This window comes from Ambystoma mexicanum, chromosome 2q (genome assembly GCF_040938575.1).
Source record: "Ambystoma mexicanum isolate Mex_15411 chromosome 2q, UKY_AmexF1_1, whole genome shotgun sequence".
In the NCBI taxonomy this organism is placed as follows: Eukaryota; Metazoa; Chordata; class Amphibia; order Caudata; family Ambystomatidae; genus Ambystoma; species Ambystoma mexicanum.
Window position 1 is genome coordinate 630,118,594 of NC_090924.1, and position 16,381 is coordinate 630,134,974.

Here is a 16,381-nt window from a genome sequence, read left to right on the forward strand (position 1 = left end):
TGCCTGGAAGAAAATGTCCATCATATTCCAACTTTCTGGTGTCCACAGATCCTAGATTTAATTCTCACTGAGGATTTCTGGAACCTTCACACCAGTCTATACATAGCACAGTTAGTTAGTGGTATGAAGGGGTGTTGCTAGGCCTGGGAATGATCTGCGGCTATTCTAACATAGGGCCTGGGGCTAGCTAGCTTTCTGGGTGTAGCCCCTGTGCGTCTATCTGGGGCTACAACCAAAATACCTGGGGCTATAGCCCCCCTAGCGATGCCTCTGTTGGTATGTCCTCAATGGCTAGTGCTGAAGATGGAGTCTTCCAAGATTTTTGTCATCTTCCCTCAACCTGAAGCCTCCTGGCTGACTTGAACGGGCAAAATATGGGTGGCTGTTAACATCATGGTTGCTGGCAAAGACAAAGGTGCTTCTGCTATTTGCATTGGTGATGGAAACAGTGATATTGTTGCAATGCCTTCATGTGGCTTTTTCAGCAGCATCATCCACAATCTTTTCAGGGACTTTTCCTATGTTGATGCACCCGGTTTCTCCTTCCTGCCATATATCACCTCATTCTCCTCCACCCCTACCACAATAAAAGTATGTAACTATCTGGGAATAGTGATTTCACCAACGCATACTTGGCTGGGGAGCAACAGAGCAATGTACAATTAGTGGGAGGGGGCAAAGTAGAACTGGAGTGGTGGAAGGGGGATAGGATTGGTATTCAGGGAATCCGTATTCATGCCTGACGATAAATTCCAGTGGAGTCTGGGCTTCCTTTCTGGAGTGCGTGAGGAGGGAGCTGTCCTCAAGTGTGTTGGTATATTTTTCCAGGGCAGTGAAACATAGTATGGGAAGGTTTGTTTTTGAATTGTCTCCATCCTTCATTCCCTACTTTCTAGCCTTGCGTTGCCAATGCTCATTGTGTTGCGGCAGCCTCCAGAGACGTTCTGTTCCTTAGCCACGTAGGAGACGGCTTCGGATACCACAGCATTCAAGATGACGTGGGCTCTGAGCTAGAGGCAGTGGAGGTCTTTGCAAATGGGCCTTATATGGTCAAATGTATGTGTTACATTGATGCAGGAGCAGGCTTTGATGGTTTTACACTCTGGCAGCTCGGAGGTTGGTACCCCTGAGATAAGCCGGTCAAGTGGCACAGCGAGTAGAATGCTCGCTTTGACATCGGTGCAGAGATTGCTAACGCAGGTTCGAATCCCGGCAGGGCCAAACTCAGCCTTTCATCCTTCCGAGGTCGATAAATGAGCACCACACACCGTGGGTAATAATAAGCAGCGCTCAGATACCTGAGGGTTCGTAGCGCTATATAAATGCCAAATTATTATTATTATTATAAGGGTGTTGCCCCCGTCTAGGCAAATAGGATGAGGGCTTGGATTCAGAGTTTGCTTGTGCAGAGAAGAGTGAGTTGGTACCAGGCAGTTTGTGCTTTCTTAGATTTGTGCACATTGAAGGACAGGTTGCAGTTGATGGTGACTCCCATTGATTTGTTACTAGAATTGAGAAGACAGGTGAATCTGTCAGTCTTCACCACTTGATAGTCTACTTTGGACTTGGCATGACATCTGTTTTCCTTGGTTTCTGCTTCAGATCGGCACTGGACCTCAGGGACTGTAAATGGAAGCGGCAAGCTTTCAGAAGGTGGATTTTAACGACATGGTTGACCGTCAGGTAGAGGTGAATGTCTTTGGTAACTGATGACTCTTGTTGTTGAGGGTGACCAGGAATTCTCCCGGTGGCTCCGTGTAGAGTGTGTAGATGACTTGGGAACATGGGTTCATACCTCCTCCTTCTATGAATACTCTCCGAGCTAATCTACAGTTCTTATTATATCAACTTGTAAAGTGCTCATACATCAATGAATGTGTTTCTTGGCACTAGAGCAAAAACAGACAGCAACAGTGACTGAACATGGTTAGACCAGGGGAAAGCAAACACAACAAGCAAAGGCTTGATTATCATGAGCTGAGTTGCAGGTAGATTGGATTGAGACTGGCAGACTCCAAAGGTCACGAGTGATTATATAAAAGGAGTGTCTCCCTTGCCTGCTCTCATGTATTTCAGGCTCCCTCAGAATGTGCCTACCTGCCCACTAATTGTCTCCTAGTGGATCAAACAAGAGGAGTGGAGGCAAGGGCCTCTATCATAGAAACATGTGTATATCATAGAAAAGAACCTGGTATTAATAGGGAGCCAATACAGGGAAGAGAGTAATGAGTGCTTGACAGTTTGTGAGATGCCGGTTGGTTACATTCTGAAGGGGTTAAAGCTGTTGCAATGTCTGCTAGGAGAGACTAAGATAAACTGTGTTGCTATAGGAAGTTTATGCTAGACTTTAGCAGTCATTGGATAGAGGAGACACGAGTAGAAAAGGAAAGGTAAGAATTGTCTTAGAGCATGGAACGGGAAGAAGCAAGGTGAGGCTACTTGCTTCTTTTGAGATATTAAAGTATGGCTCTGGTCCAGTTTAACACCAAGGTTTTTAACCTGGGGACAGATAACAAACATTGCTCATATACTAAGGCCAGAAATTAGGGCTACAGGTCTTAGAGTTGTGATCGAGTAACATGACTTCGGCTTTATCACGGTACAGCTTCAAGCTGTTATATTTCATTTAGAGACTACTCCTCAGACTCACTAAGAGAGAACACACCACACCAGCACTGAGAACCTTACATTGCCTACAAGTCAAAAAAATAATGTTCTTATAAACACTCTGCACAACCAACAAAGCAATCCAAGGCCAAAGAGCAGAATTCATACAGGGAACAATCTGCATCTACAACGCAAACTGAACACTAAGATCCAGCAACGACATTCGTCTAGGACCAAAATAATACTTTCCAATATCCTCTATACTCACCCTTAAACACCAAATAAAACACACCTATGCCTCTACCACAGCAGAAACCGAAAACCACCACAAAATGCACACTCAACACTCAACTAAACACAACACACTACAGAAAACTAAACCAGTTACACACAAATCCTCCCATACAAAGAACAGTACCTAACCCTTATCAACTAAAAGCAGAATCAGCACACACTGACCGTTTTTTGAGAACTGAATCTTCCGGCAGCACATTAAAACTCTCTTCCACTTCCCCCCTCTATCCCACTAAGCCCTCCTTTCTTTTCACATCCGCCAGAGTACCTGGAGAGCATGAAAATGTCAGTGGTGCGCTGTATAAATCACTATAACATAACATAATCTGCAAATTGCCTAAATACAATGCTGGAATAACATAGCATCTTCCACTTCCCAATACAAGGAATAAGCAGGGGGTATCATTGCCATAAGTACAGAAAGAGAACCCGAAGGATTGGATAAGCTAATCAAAGGCTGAAAATAAAAGTGAAAAAACGAAGTGAGAGGGAAGAACCTTGGGGAGCACCACAGAGAAGTGGCTGGGAGTGGGAGGTGAAAGGGTGGAAGAGGCACAGCTGGTCTTGTGTTCTTTAAAAAGGCAGCGTCAACGGCCTCACAATTCAAAGGCGGTGAATGAGGAAGGTATTGACGACAGTGACTGCTTTTTTCCCAGTGTGGTGTACAACTAGAAGACTGGAAAGACGTGTCAATTTACCAAAACACTGGAAGCAAGCAACGAATAGAACAAATATAGAACTGTGAAGCCAGTAGCATCCAAATCAAAAGGTAACGGCAAAAAGCAAAAATACCACAGTCCTAACATTCAAACAAAACATTGTGCCATCACTACAAAGACCAGAATTCCTTGAGACTGTAATTAAAAAAGCAATTGGTAACAGCTGAAAAGAAACACAGCCTCCCCGAAGAGAGTTGGAGACTCGAAAGTACTTGGAGGAGCAGAACTACTGTGCATTTGAACTGGCCGTTGGGATGTAACCCTGGTATATTTTTTGAACATTTTGTGGCAGTTGGGATCTAACCCTGGTATATTTTTTGAACATTTTGTGGGATCCAACCCTGTTACCACTTACATTTGGGATTTAACCCTGTTATTTTTTAACATTGCTGGGATCAAACCCTGTTGTTACTAATTTAAGGATTAAAAAGACTGGGAACTAGAGTGCACGCCTGACCTTTTCTTTTAAATAATAGCAAAATATCAAACTGTCCTTCTCTAGGGATGGAAATGTTAGTTCTTTATTACATTTATGAAGTATCATCATCAGGATCAAACCACAAATCAATCAATATGTTTCGACACTCATGTATGCTGCCACGCTTCTTGCAAATTACTTTATATATGCTTCATATTGTCCTTTTTGAGGGAAACAGGTATAGTGAGTTCTGATTCTCTGCACTGTGGTAAAACCCTACTTTTCCTAGCATCCCCTCACTCTCCCTGTACACCCACCATTCCTCATACCGATTGAACCATAATGACTTTCTAGAGCAGGGGTCTGCAACCTGTGGCTCTGTTTTGGACTACAACCCCCATCAGCCCTATCCAGCATCGTAAATGGAGAGAGATTATGGGAATTGTTGCCCAAAACATCTGCAGAGAATATCCATTTGCTGACCAGCATAGTTAATACTACCACTGTTGGGATAACCCACGTGTGTCACCCATGCTCACAGGGACATAGAGAATGAGATGGGCCTCACTGATGTACCCAACAAGTAGAAAATATGTGTCTGGGATTTTCTGGTTGTACCCTTGTTCAGAGGAGGAATGCCTGCCATAGCAGTTCTTCACGGCCTTGGTGGAAATGGCAAGACTTTTACGCAGATGTATACTTCTTCTCTGGTAGGACACAGAGAGCTATAACATTTTTGTACACCATCCTAAGTTTGTACCATTCCAAACAGCATGATTTTTGTACTTGCTGATTTTCAGGAGAGGGGCTCTCCTGAAAATAAACATTTTCAGCAGCACTGGCCCATTAAATATCATCATAGTCAACACCCTCCCCGCATCCACTTGGGCAATGGGGCCAATGCATATGTGCTCGTCAGAGGCACGTTATACAAGTGCAGACACATGGAGCGGTTGGCTTCAGGTCCCCAGCACCTGATGTCAGTCCCTCCTCCGACAGCCACGCCCCCTTACTGAGGCTGTGGACTGAATCTGTGGATATGTGAATAGAGGAATGTGAGATCAGAACGTGAGGAGCACCTGGCTTTGGGTTTCCTCTCCTGCATCCATATTGAGAACAAGGGCCAACATATGCAGACATACAAAAGTTGTTCAGACAACCTTATCAATTATTAACTAAAATACTCATAAATACTCTCCAACTTCAAAGCAGTCCCATTCCTTGTGCAGGCTCTATTCTGAGACCACTTGATCATTTCATTGCATTATGCTCATGGACAATATGTATTTCAGGAATGTACTGGAAGCCCTCTGGACTGTACTGATTGAGTATGTGCTACCTTATCCTCAGGTGTCCCACTGAAAGATTTAATATTTAGGCAACCAATGGTAACATTCTACATGAATCTATCATTTACCAAGAAGTCGTACGCTGCCCCGGATCAATTACCCATTCAATTATTAGAATCACATAAAATCGACCATCGACAGTGCTTATTTTATGGGGTGCTTGCCAGGGCTCAGCCCTTGCACTTATTTCTGAACCCGGCACTTATTGTTAAGCCCAGGTTGGTTGTGGCATTTTAGCAACTTTATTAGCACCCTTGTTGGGGGAGCCTGCAAATCAGGAGGTAAGGAATGCGGGCTGTAACTGCTGAAGCCAGCCCACGTTCCGAGCCACCTGATGGCCGGTTTGCCCGCCCTCTTCCCCCTACACTCTGTTCCCTCTTTTTCAACTCTCCCCATCCCCACTTACCTCATTGCGGCTATGGCCTTCACTCGGGTCTTTAACTCAGGCTGCCGGGCCATTACCACCCATTCCAGCCTTTGGAATGGGTTGTTAACCCAATATTATTTTAACTGTCTGTCAGTCATAGTAACATAACAATCAACAACATCCTGGGCTGGCACATTGTTATTCACAACCCTGATGACCCAGGTTGGCAGGGCAGGACTATTTATCCATTTTCATGATAAACAATGAGATGTAAGGTGACAATCCTGGGCACTGATGCTGGCCATGTCCACACACCGCTCCACTCATTGATGCACATTCTCTAGTGTAATAACCAGCAGGATGGGTTGACAACAACAAGACAGTCACCAGCCAACATCCCAACATAGGGGCAAGGTCAGTGAAAAGACCCATATGAAACAGGAGAGCCAGTCATGAGCGCCAACCTATGCAAGAAGATCGTGCTGCAGTGTTTGACAGGCAACTCATCAGTTCAGTAATGATTTTGCCTGCATTCGTCCATCAATTGGCTCTGTATCTGTAACCCTACAGTCCCCCTGCCTGCACTTTTGGACACCTGCTGTCGGCACTTACCCTTGCACCTGCCACCTGCCGGCCCACTTCCTGTTATTGTTTTGATCCCATGTACAGCATTGCCCGCTCCCTTTTTGCCTGGCACTCCCCCCCCTGTACTTGCACAATCTCAATGTCACTTGGCCTAGTAAGATCGTTGTCTCTGTCTTCCCTCTGTTCCACCTTCCTTGCCTCGTCGCACCTTGAAACACTTGTCTATAGGCTAACTAACTAACTGACTAAAAAAAATGTGCATAGCGCAATCACTCACCCGAAAGGTCTCAGGGCGCTAATGGAAAACATACAAACAAAAAACAAATAGGCTCAGGCGTGGAGAAAGAAATAAGCGTCACTTGTCATGGCGACTGCAAAGTCCTGAGGAATAGCCGGGTTTTCCAATGCTAGTGTGTAGAGTTAGACATCGAAGAGAAATGTCTTAGGACGTTTTCTAAACTACTGCAGTGTGGTGCATTGTTTGAGGCGCGTTACAAATGCCATATCATGTTAATTTACCATAGGAGGAAAGCATGTTTGCTCTTTTCTCCTGTGGTTAGTTGATTAACATGCTCCACTTGACACCAATAGGGTTAGATCAAAATGTTAACAATGTATTTTAAAGAAACACTTGAACATGTGTTATGTTGATTTTCACCCTCAATGGACCAGTGATAGTTGGAGCTTTAACCCCAAATATATTGACATCGTATGGAGTAGTCGGCTGACAGTGCATGGAACAGTTGGTGGTGTCAACAGTAGACGGCCAGATGCCCCTCCCCCATGAGAGAAAATATTTGGGCTCCGACCCTTATTGTCTTACAAATTAGGCACAGACCATCTATATCAACAGAATAGTTGGGGGAGGCCTTGGCAAAGTTGCACATAAAGTGCGTGCAAAGCGTAGGTCGCTGCGGAAAGCGCTCATTTGCAAACCGTTCCCAGGCCATAGTGTGCTTTAAAATGTAGAGAATACTTCATGTTTAGGGATGTGGTGAAGGATTTGTGTGGCAGCTAACGCCAAGGACAGTTCGTGCTCCTAACAGGTAGCGGCAAGGCTTTATAATATGTGGTTTTCCGGTTCGTTTAACTTGTATTTTAGGTGCAACGTGTTGCGACTGCTGTCTAAGTGCCTACAGTAACTTTCCATGGAAGCGGCATGGTTCAGTGGGCGAAAACCACCTCATTATGCAGAAGACAGTGTTCTTTGGAAGAGCTAAGCCGATCCGCGCCCATAAATCTCGCCGACAGCAAGCAAAGGATGATTGTGCCAGAATTTCACGCGGCTCACCAGTAGGTGGCAGTACCATCTTGCTAGATTGAACAAATCAATGCTATCTGGCTTTACGGTGTGCAATGCATTTTAAGGAGATATACAACTCATGTTTGCATCCACACTTTAGGCACAAAGTTTCCCTAAAGCTGTTTTTATTTAGCATATGGTGAGGCTGGATAAGCGCTTTATAAAGTGGTCCAGCTGGCAACACAATTATCCAGAGCACAAGTGTAACAACAAAAAAGTGCAACAGTGTGTTTTGCATGTTCTAACTGCTCTTTGTCAATTTCCAGTGTGTTTGCATGCAGGGCTGCTGCACGGAACAGATGTGCTGCTTCTGCCATTCAGTACCTCCGCCTGCAAATACCACATGGTTGTGCACAAGCATGACACCGTACTGTCAGTGTAAAACCAATGGGTGCGTATGGATTCCAAATGTTTTATGCACCTGCTAAAAAGCAGGCAGATTGCTAGGAATCCATTGTCAATTCTGTTTGCCGTGAGTAAATGGAAGGAGGCGTTTACACCTGTTTGCACTCCACAGTGCACAAAAATGCACGTTAAGGCGCCGTGCAAATGTCACGAATTCCACAGATGGGACTAAATTGCACAAAAGTGCGAACATGGGCAGGCCCTTTCGTGCAACTGCCACTTTCTTTTAAAATGAGCATACATATGTGATATTTAAGTCATATAAAAAGAAAGAATGTGTGCTGCTTTTAAGCAGGAGCAGGATAAAAAAAGATGCAAAGGGGGTGGATGATTTATCGTAGTGTACAGACACGTTTTTATGTTGGTCTGGTGCTATGCTTTTATTGGCGCATTCGAACAGCGGGCCTTTGCAAAAATGTAACACATTTGGCGCACACAGACACCAGCTGTAGTGGGTGGGAGCAAGCGCTTGCCAACATCGACACAGCAGCAATGCTATCTTGCATGTTCCTTCTCTCTCCCCACTAACCTACCCCACCCCCTCTCTTTCAGAGGCGCCAGAGGAAGATACGAATCACAACACAACATAACAATAGCCAAAGCTGCTACAATCAAAAGGTCAGGAGTCAAGGTAGGCTCTAGAGGCTGATGGCCCGGGTGCTTATTTTGGGGACGTAGAGTAGTATGGGAAGAGGGTCTTCAGTGAATTTTACAGGCAGGGGAGCTGACTTATGAAGTGACATCACCAGTGGTTATATGACCGCATTTGCAAGGGGGTTGGGGGGGCGCAGAACAGGGGAAACATTGGCCTTCGAGTTGCTTTCCAGTAGGCCAACACTGCCCCTACTCCACCCCTCTATAATCATCCAGGTTGTAGTAGCCCTCAAAAGGCAGAGCAACACAACTAGGAGGGGAGAATGAAATGCCATCCCATCCTTTAAGTGTGTCAAACCTCAGAGCAAAGACTGTGCGTGTGTCTCCTACCTTGGAGCACAATCTCACTAATTTGGTGCAAATCTCGCAAATGGGAGCATGGCAATCCCATGCATGTGTGTGGGCTACAGACCCCGGATCACATGCTCACTTCTTCAGTGTGAACCTCTGGCCAAGGCTCTTTCGGCAAGCATTCAGGATGGGTCTCACACCTTTAAACAGTGTGATATATTGAGTGGGCACCTCACTCCTTGGAGCATAGTATACCCGTTGCTGATAATCTCACAACTGAACTTACAGTTTCACTCTTGGTCATCTCAGTGACCCCGTGTATATTAATGGAGACAGTCGCCCATCTTGGAAGACCATTATATTTCTGTTAAAACACTGAATTCTCACTCCAGTTTTCTTGATCTATAGATCCATACCATAGTCATTCATTGAGTGTGCAGGGTGATAACTTGTGCCTGAGTGAGCTAATTCTTTCATTCAGGAGAGATAAAGGGTTAACAACCCCTTGTATGTGGGCTCAGGCTCGAGCCTTCTATCCCTTGCCCCATCACGGCTTCCAACATTCTGAGCGGCAGCTTATGTACAGCAGGCAGCTCGGGCCTGCCTGTTGCCAATTGAATGTAGCCAGATCTACTATTTAGACACTGGGAAAGTGCCATGAGCCCACATTGGTGGTGAAGAAGCACTCAACATACAGAACACAATGGTATAGTGTTGCAGTCCTGCTGAGAAATGATAATTTTGGTCTGTTTAAATGTAAAGCAGAGTGGCTGAGAAGTACACACACTGTGCGATTAAAAATAAAGCAGCTGTGGTGGGTGGAAGTGCTGCTTCGGTGGCATCAAGATTATGCAATTCCCTGCGGGGTAGTGTTGGTCATTTCCTATTGAAGTATAGCAGTCCTATTGAGAAGTGCCATTACAAGTGAAGCTGTCCAGTAGGCTGGATCAGTGCTGCCCCATAAAAGGTGTAGAAGCTTCTGTGAGAAGTGGCAGTACTGTCCCAACGGTGAGAAGTGTAGTATTTTCACATTAACTATGCTTAAGCACTTTGGGTTATTGGATAGTGCTGCAACATTCTGAGTAATTCCATCCCTTTAAATATATTAGCTCTTGTATAACCACGACAGTGTTGAGTTATTCTGGTGATGATGAAGATGATATCAGACTTGCTCAATAGTTCTGGTGCTCAATCATTAAATGTACTTCAGATCTTCAGAGTCTCGGGAGGATAGCTCATGGGCAACGTGCTCGCCTTGGAAGCAAGACGACATGGAGCAACGCAGGTTCGATCCCTCGGTCCACGCAACACAGGTTTGATCGCTCGGTCCACGCTTAGAAACCTCTGGGTATAACGTGCATTATAAATAACCAATTAATACCTGCCCACATTTGAAAATCAAAATTCCTGAGATTTATGCACCGCCCACAGTCACATAAACTCTGCCCATTTTCACATGATTCCACCCACATAGCAAAAAGCTAAATTATGTTGTAATGTGATGTGACTTCAGAAATGTGCAGTTCAAATTGAAATATGCACATTTCATTAAATTGCCTTTTCACAACCACCCACATTGCATAGGACAAAAGGTATTCGCCTTCCATAAAATCAACACGTTAAAATGTGCACATGTAACTCCAAGAACTAATACAAAGGTTTTCCCTGAAATTTTTGACATTTCCCCTTAGTTGTTTTTCATCAGGTTATGTAGTGCAGTGGTCAGTTGTCCAGCCTGCAAACCTGATGGCTGTGGTTCAATGGGGCTGAGTCCACCCTAACCTGGGCAAAAAGAACGAAAGCAAAAGAAACGCACGTTCGCATTGAAAGTCGGCAAAAAAAGAATGAAAGGTGAAGCAAAATAAACGCGCGTTATTTTGCTTCACCTGCATTCTTTTTGCCAATGTGCTGGAAGCGTTACAGTGATTGCTGCAGAGACAAAGCCACACTCAGGCTGGGAGTCCATGGCAGTGCAGTCCTGCAAGCATAACAAAAACAAAAAAAAACTATCATTGGAAGCTGCCCCCAATCAAAATTCCTGAGATTCCAGGGTCTTTCCCGAAGACTGAGTCTCCGGGAAAAATCCAGAGGTTAGACAGGCATGGTTACAGGCTGATCTTACAGCAGGGATATGCAACCTGCGACTCGTCAGATGCATTGGACTACAGCCCCCATGATTTCTGACCATTAACAAGGCTACATAGGGCTGATGGGAGTTGTAGTCCAAAACTGCAGCCCAATGTCTTACAGGGATAGGGGAATCACGAAGGAAAGGGGAAAATGAAGCCACACGTAATGAAGTGTACAATCATTGATAATGCTGTAAAGAAGACGGGGAGGGGAGTCTCCAATCCTGCAGCAGGGGAGGGGATGGGCACATCAGTGGCCCATGGGTGACCAAAAGAAAATCCCTTGAATAGAAGTGAGCAAATTGAAAATTACGCAGGTTTGGAGTACTTTGTGCCCTTAACAGAATGTTTTAAAATATGGGCTGAAATGGTCCATTCGACAGCATCTGTTGGGGGGAAGTTGGACCCCCACCAGGGCTTCTGGGTGTCCCAGCTATGGGAGGCCCCAACACCTCCCATTTTGCCCAAAGAAATGCAGCAGAGTTCCAAGCAAGAAGCAACATGTTCCAAACTGCATTTATTTCTGGGCAGCAAAAAAACACAGAGGGCTTTGTGCACAGCGAAAGTCCAGGCACCGCCACCCCGGGGCGGGCTTGCAAGCCAGCTTTGTAACACACTGCAGGCTGACATCACAGAATTGGACCAGCTCCCAGAAACCTATCTCATCCTGAGATTGGCTGCTAAGCTGATAGGTAGCCTATAGTGCCCTTATATGACACCTGATCATTGGACCTCTGGACTTTGGTGTCAGTGGGCTGGTTTTACTGCTCCTCCCCCATTACCTAATTCTAAAATTGTTGCATTGTGAATTTGTTCCCCTTAGTTTTAGCTTGAACAGGCTTTTCGACCCTGGGCCGTCAGCGTTCATTGGCCCCAGCTGAGCCATTCTTGTTACAATTATGTTTCAAATGATGTGTGGGTCTTGCGAAAATGCCTTCCGTTCCCAGAGAAAAAACACTGGGCCCTGAGTGTTCTACTCTCATATTTGTGAAGAATTAAAAATGCTTTTCTGCCAAAGTTCACTGTCGTTCAAGGAAAGGAATCTTATCTTACTGTAAGACCTTGAGCGGCTCCTGGGTTTGCGAGGCGCATTACTGAAGTCAGCACGAATCCCCACTGTGGCTGGTGTTCAGTGAGACAAGTGCACTTGGCTGTAATTTTCCTGAAACATGACTTTACACTGTGCAATTAGATCAGGTTAATTCATATAAGCATCTGCAAGCCTCTAAACAGGGATTCTTGTGCTTTGTAGATTCTGGTATTGCTGCATTGAGGCTAATGTAGCATGTAGGTTGCAATGCTGGTGAAGTGGGTGTCTTTCAGCATATGTGTCACCCATGGGCGCACTAGATCCTGGTGCACATGATAGTGCGCTCATTATTCTTCCTGCTGTTCTTCCTGTTGATGTGCCTGCGGTGAGGGGGCAGGAGTTTGATCACGATTTTCCCCTCTTCACATCCTTTTTGGAAGATTTATTTTTCAAATAATAGAATTTGCAGGAAGTACCGAAGACAAATATAAGAGGTCGTCTGGATCTAATTGATATTTTCAATGCACTTAAATGCGGGGAGAGCCCCCCCCCCGCAACTTCCCCCATACTCCCGTTACAATATTTATTTTCCCTTAACCACCCCCCACATACAAATGCGTTGAAATGCGCATTTCAAAATTCAGCATTTTCAGCCACAATCTTTTGGTGGTGATGCCAGGTAGTCCATCCAATACCATAGATGCCACAACATGCCTGACAAACGGCATCACTACCACAGTGCAAAAAAAGATCAAATATCATATATATGGAGATGCTATGCCAATTTTTAATATACTGGAAGGAGACGGAATTGCCAGCAACTAACATACAATTCGTGTTGTTAGTAAATGGTATATTACAACATACCATCTGAGTTCCAAAGTATAAGTGGCACATTATTCAATATGAACAATTTAAATAAAATTAGGTTGTTCAATAATGCCACGGTTTTTGCTCAAATATTTCCGGGTAGCCTAACAAAAGGGTGTTCAATATGGCATGATGGTATATTTGAGAGCACACTCTTTTATGACAGCCTCCTAGTGTAAACATTGACATGTCAATTTTCATATTACAGAGTCATTTCCAAATTGAAACAGTTAATCCTATGTCATTTTCCACATTCAGCAGTGTTGTCCTAGTTATATCACAGTTTAGCAAATCAGTGTACAATTCCACATTACCTCCAGTTAACATTATTGATGTACTACTTTCCAGATTGTACAAAACCTTATAGGATCATTTAGAAATTCCTCATGAAAGTGGTCAAATGGGCATGCTATTTTCAAACTACTCCACTAATGACCATACAAGCTTCAGCATTGCCATGTCAATTTTTATTCAATTGAGAAAGTTGCTATAGCCGTTCATCCCAAGAAAACTACCATGCCAATTTAGCATTGCCTCACGAAAAGTGTCATACTGATCTAAAGATTAACATCCAATCTTGCACCGATTATGCCAATTGTCATGCTATTTACCCATTGCCCACCTAAGATTGCTATGCCAGTCTCACACTACCAACAGAAAATTACTGTATCAATTTCACCAATTGCATGCTATTATTACCCAAGCTAACCAGTTTGTGAAGCTAGGTTATATAGTGCCTTCGAACATCACTATGCCGCGTTTGGATTGCCCCATAAACTGGCCATGCTGCTTTTAACAGTGTCATGCCAGTGTTGCCCCAGTTAAGTACATACTGTAGCAAGTGTTCATATTGCCCCAAGAAAACCGCACTGTCAGTTTAAAAAAAATTACAATTCCACTTTCTAATTTCCTCTTGAGCATTGTCCCATTACACTGTAACTTTTCTTACAGAAGATTGGCAATGCCCCATAACCCCAGAAACTGCCAATAGCCACTTTCCCGTTGTGTCTAGAATTTCACATGCCAATTTCACATTTCTCCACAACATCATTCCAGGCAACTTTTATATTGCCCGCAGAATTGCCCTATTCACTTTCGCAAATTCGACTTATGTTTATGCTGGGATTCCAATAGGCCACCTGGCTATCCCGGTTTCCCCTCCCCTGTGTGTGACCATGCTGGTGTGGCCACGGATATCTGTTGGGTGGCACTGCGCAACATGACAATGGGGCTATCACATTTTCTGGCCATTCCCAGAAAATGTCACAAGACTGCAGTAGGTCAGGCTGTTTTGCTGCTGAAGGAGCAGGAAGCCCAATCAGCCTTGCTGGCCACACCCCCCTGGGCTAGAGATGAAGTGAAAGCGCTGTTCTCCAGCACACCAGCACCCGGACTCTAATCCACGGTAAGTCACTCTGTTTCGCTGTGGAAGCAGGAGTGGGCCTCTTAAGCCTTGGTTGCCATGCCCCTGGAACTGGGGCCAAAGTGAAAGTCTAATGCTCCAATGACACTAACTGCTTGTTGCGTCCCCGAACAAAGCGGGTGAGACGGAATGGACGTAAACTCTCTGCTCAAGCAGCACTTGCATGGAACACTCTTTCTACTGACCTACGGCAGGAAAGGAACCTCTCCATCGTCAGGAAACGCTTGAAGACCTGTTTATTCGCGTACATTTCTCCCCTGACGAATCCTATGTCTTGTCTTCCTTAAGATGTTGTCATGTGTTGATATGCGCCCTGATGCCTATGTGCTTTGGCGCATTAAAATAAATAAATGAATAAAAGAAGCATTACCCAGAGCACCAGCACCCAAGCCAGAGTCTGTGCTAAGTCATACTGTTTCACTGGGTGATGTGGCAGCGTGACAGTTTTGGGATGGTGAGCACTGATGGAGATACAGTGTGACCCAACAAGCATTTCAGCATCCTCGTGTTTGTTCCAGAGGGCGTGGGGCAGCGAAGAGGAAATCAGGGGTTGATGCTTCAGACAGGTTTATTCTGCTTCATAGGTGTCTGGATATAGTTGACAATGTGATAGCTGGTTGTGCATTGGTCTAACCATTTCCTTAAGAGTAAGTAGGTTTTTACACAAGCGATACAGGCAGATATTACTGGAGATTATATCTAATCATCGTCTTCTAATATGATATGATATGATATGATATGATATGACATTTGTAACGCGCCTATACACAAGTGTTTCAAGGCGCGACGAGGCAGGGAGGGGGAACAGGGGGGAAAGACAGACAACGATCCTACTAGGCCAGGTGTCATTCAGATCGCGCAAGTGCAGGGGTAGGGGGAAGGGAAAAAGTGCAAGGGGAAGGGGAGAGGGGGAAGTGCTGAACAGGGTAAGTAGAATAAAAATAAATAATAAATAGGGCCAGCTGGTGGCAAGTGCAAGGTAAGTGCAGACAAGTGCTGGGAGGGGGGGCTGTAAGGGATGCAGAGACAGTCCCGCAGTGCAGGGGTTGCCAGGGAGGCAGTGCAAGTGGAGAGTGGCTGGGCCGAGGACCGAGGTTGGTGAGAGTGGCCCAGGTGCAGGTTCAGTGCAATTTCAATGAAGAATTAGCAGGGGAGAGGGAGAGAGAAAGCAGAAGCAAAGAGGAAGGTTTTGAGGTGCTTCCGGAACCGAAGATGGTTCTCCTCAAGTTTCAGGGAGGCAGGAAGGCTGTTCCAGAGGGAGGCCCCTGCCACAGAGAGAGATCTACCCACAGCTCGAATTGTGAAGTGCAAATGGAGGGTATTGACCAATTTAGATTATTTTCTCCACAGCAAATGGTGGTTTACTCTGTTCACTAAAGGTAGGAGTTGAGCTTCTAAAAGTGAAATGTATTACTAAAGAGTAACCCTGTTTATCTGTTTGTAATTATTTGATGTGTATTGCCAAAAGAAGGCAAATAAGACAATAATGTAAAAACGGTAGTATCTCAAGAATCTGGCCTGATAGTCCTGTAACAATTTCTGTAATATCTTCAGCTTCTACCAGTAGTACCAGTAGTTCTGTACCACCCATCGAGAGGAGCAGCACAAACCATCAGTATTTTATTTACATTTTAGACCCTAATCCTTCCTCAAGTGAATATAGTAAAAAGAGCAAAAGTGAGGATTATGCAACGATTTCCAGTTACTATTTTTACATGATCAAAGTTCTGAAACTCATGGATGTGTCATGCCAAGGGATGCTGTGAAATTATGATAGATGATAATTCTCATTGTACATCATCTGATCCACTAATTCAATAGCGTGATATTATTGAAGTTACTCTCATTGAACTGGTTAAAGACTAAAGGAATTAAAAGTTATAAATAGACTAGAAAGTGATCATGATCCAGTTGTTTTAACTTGTAATCATTCTTCT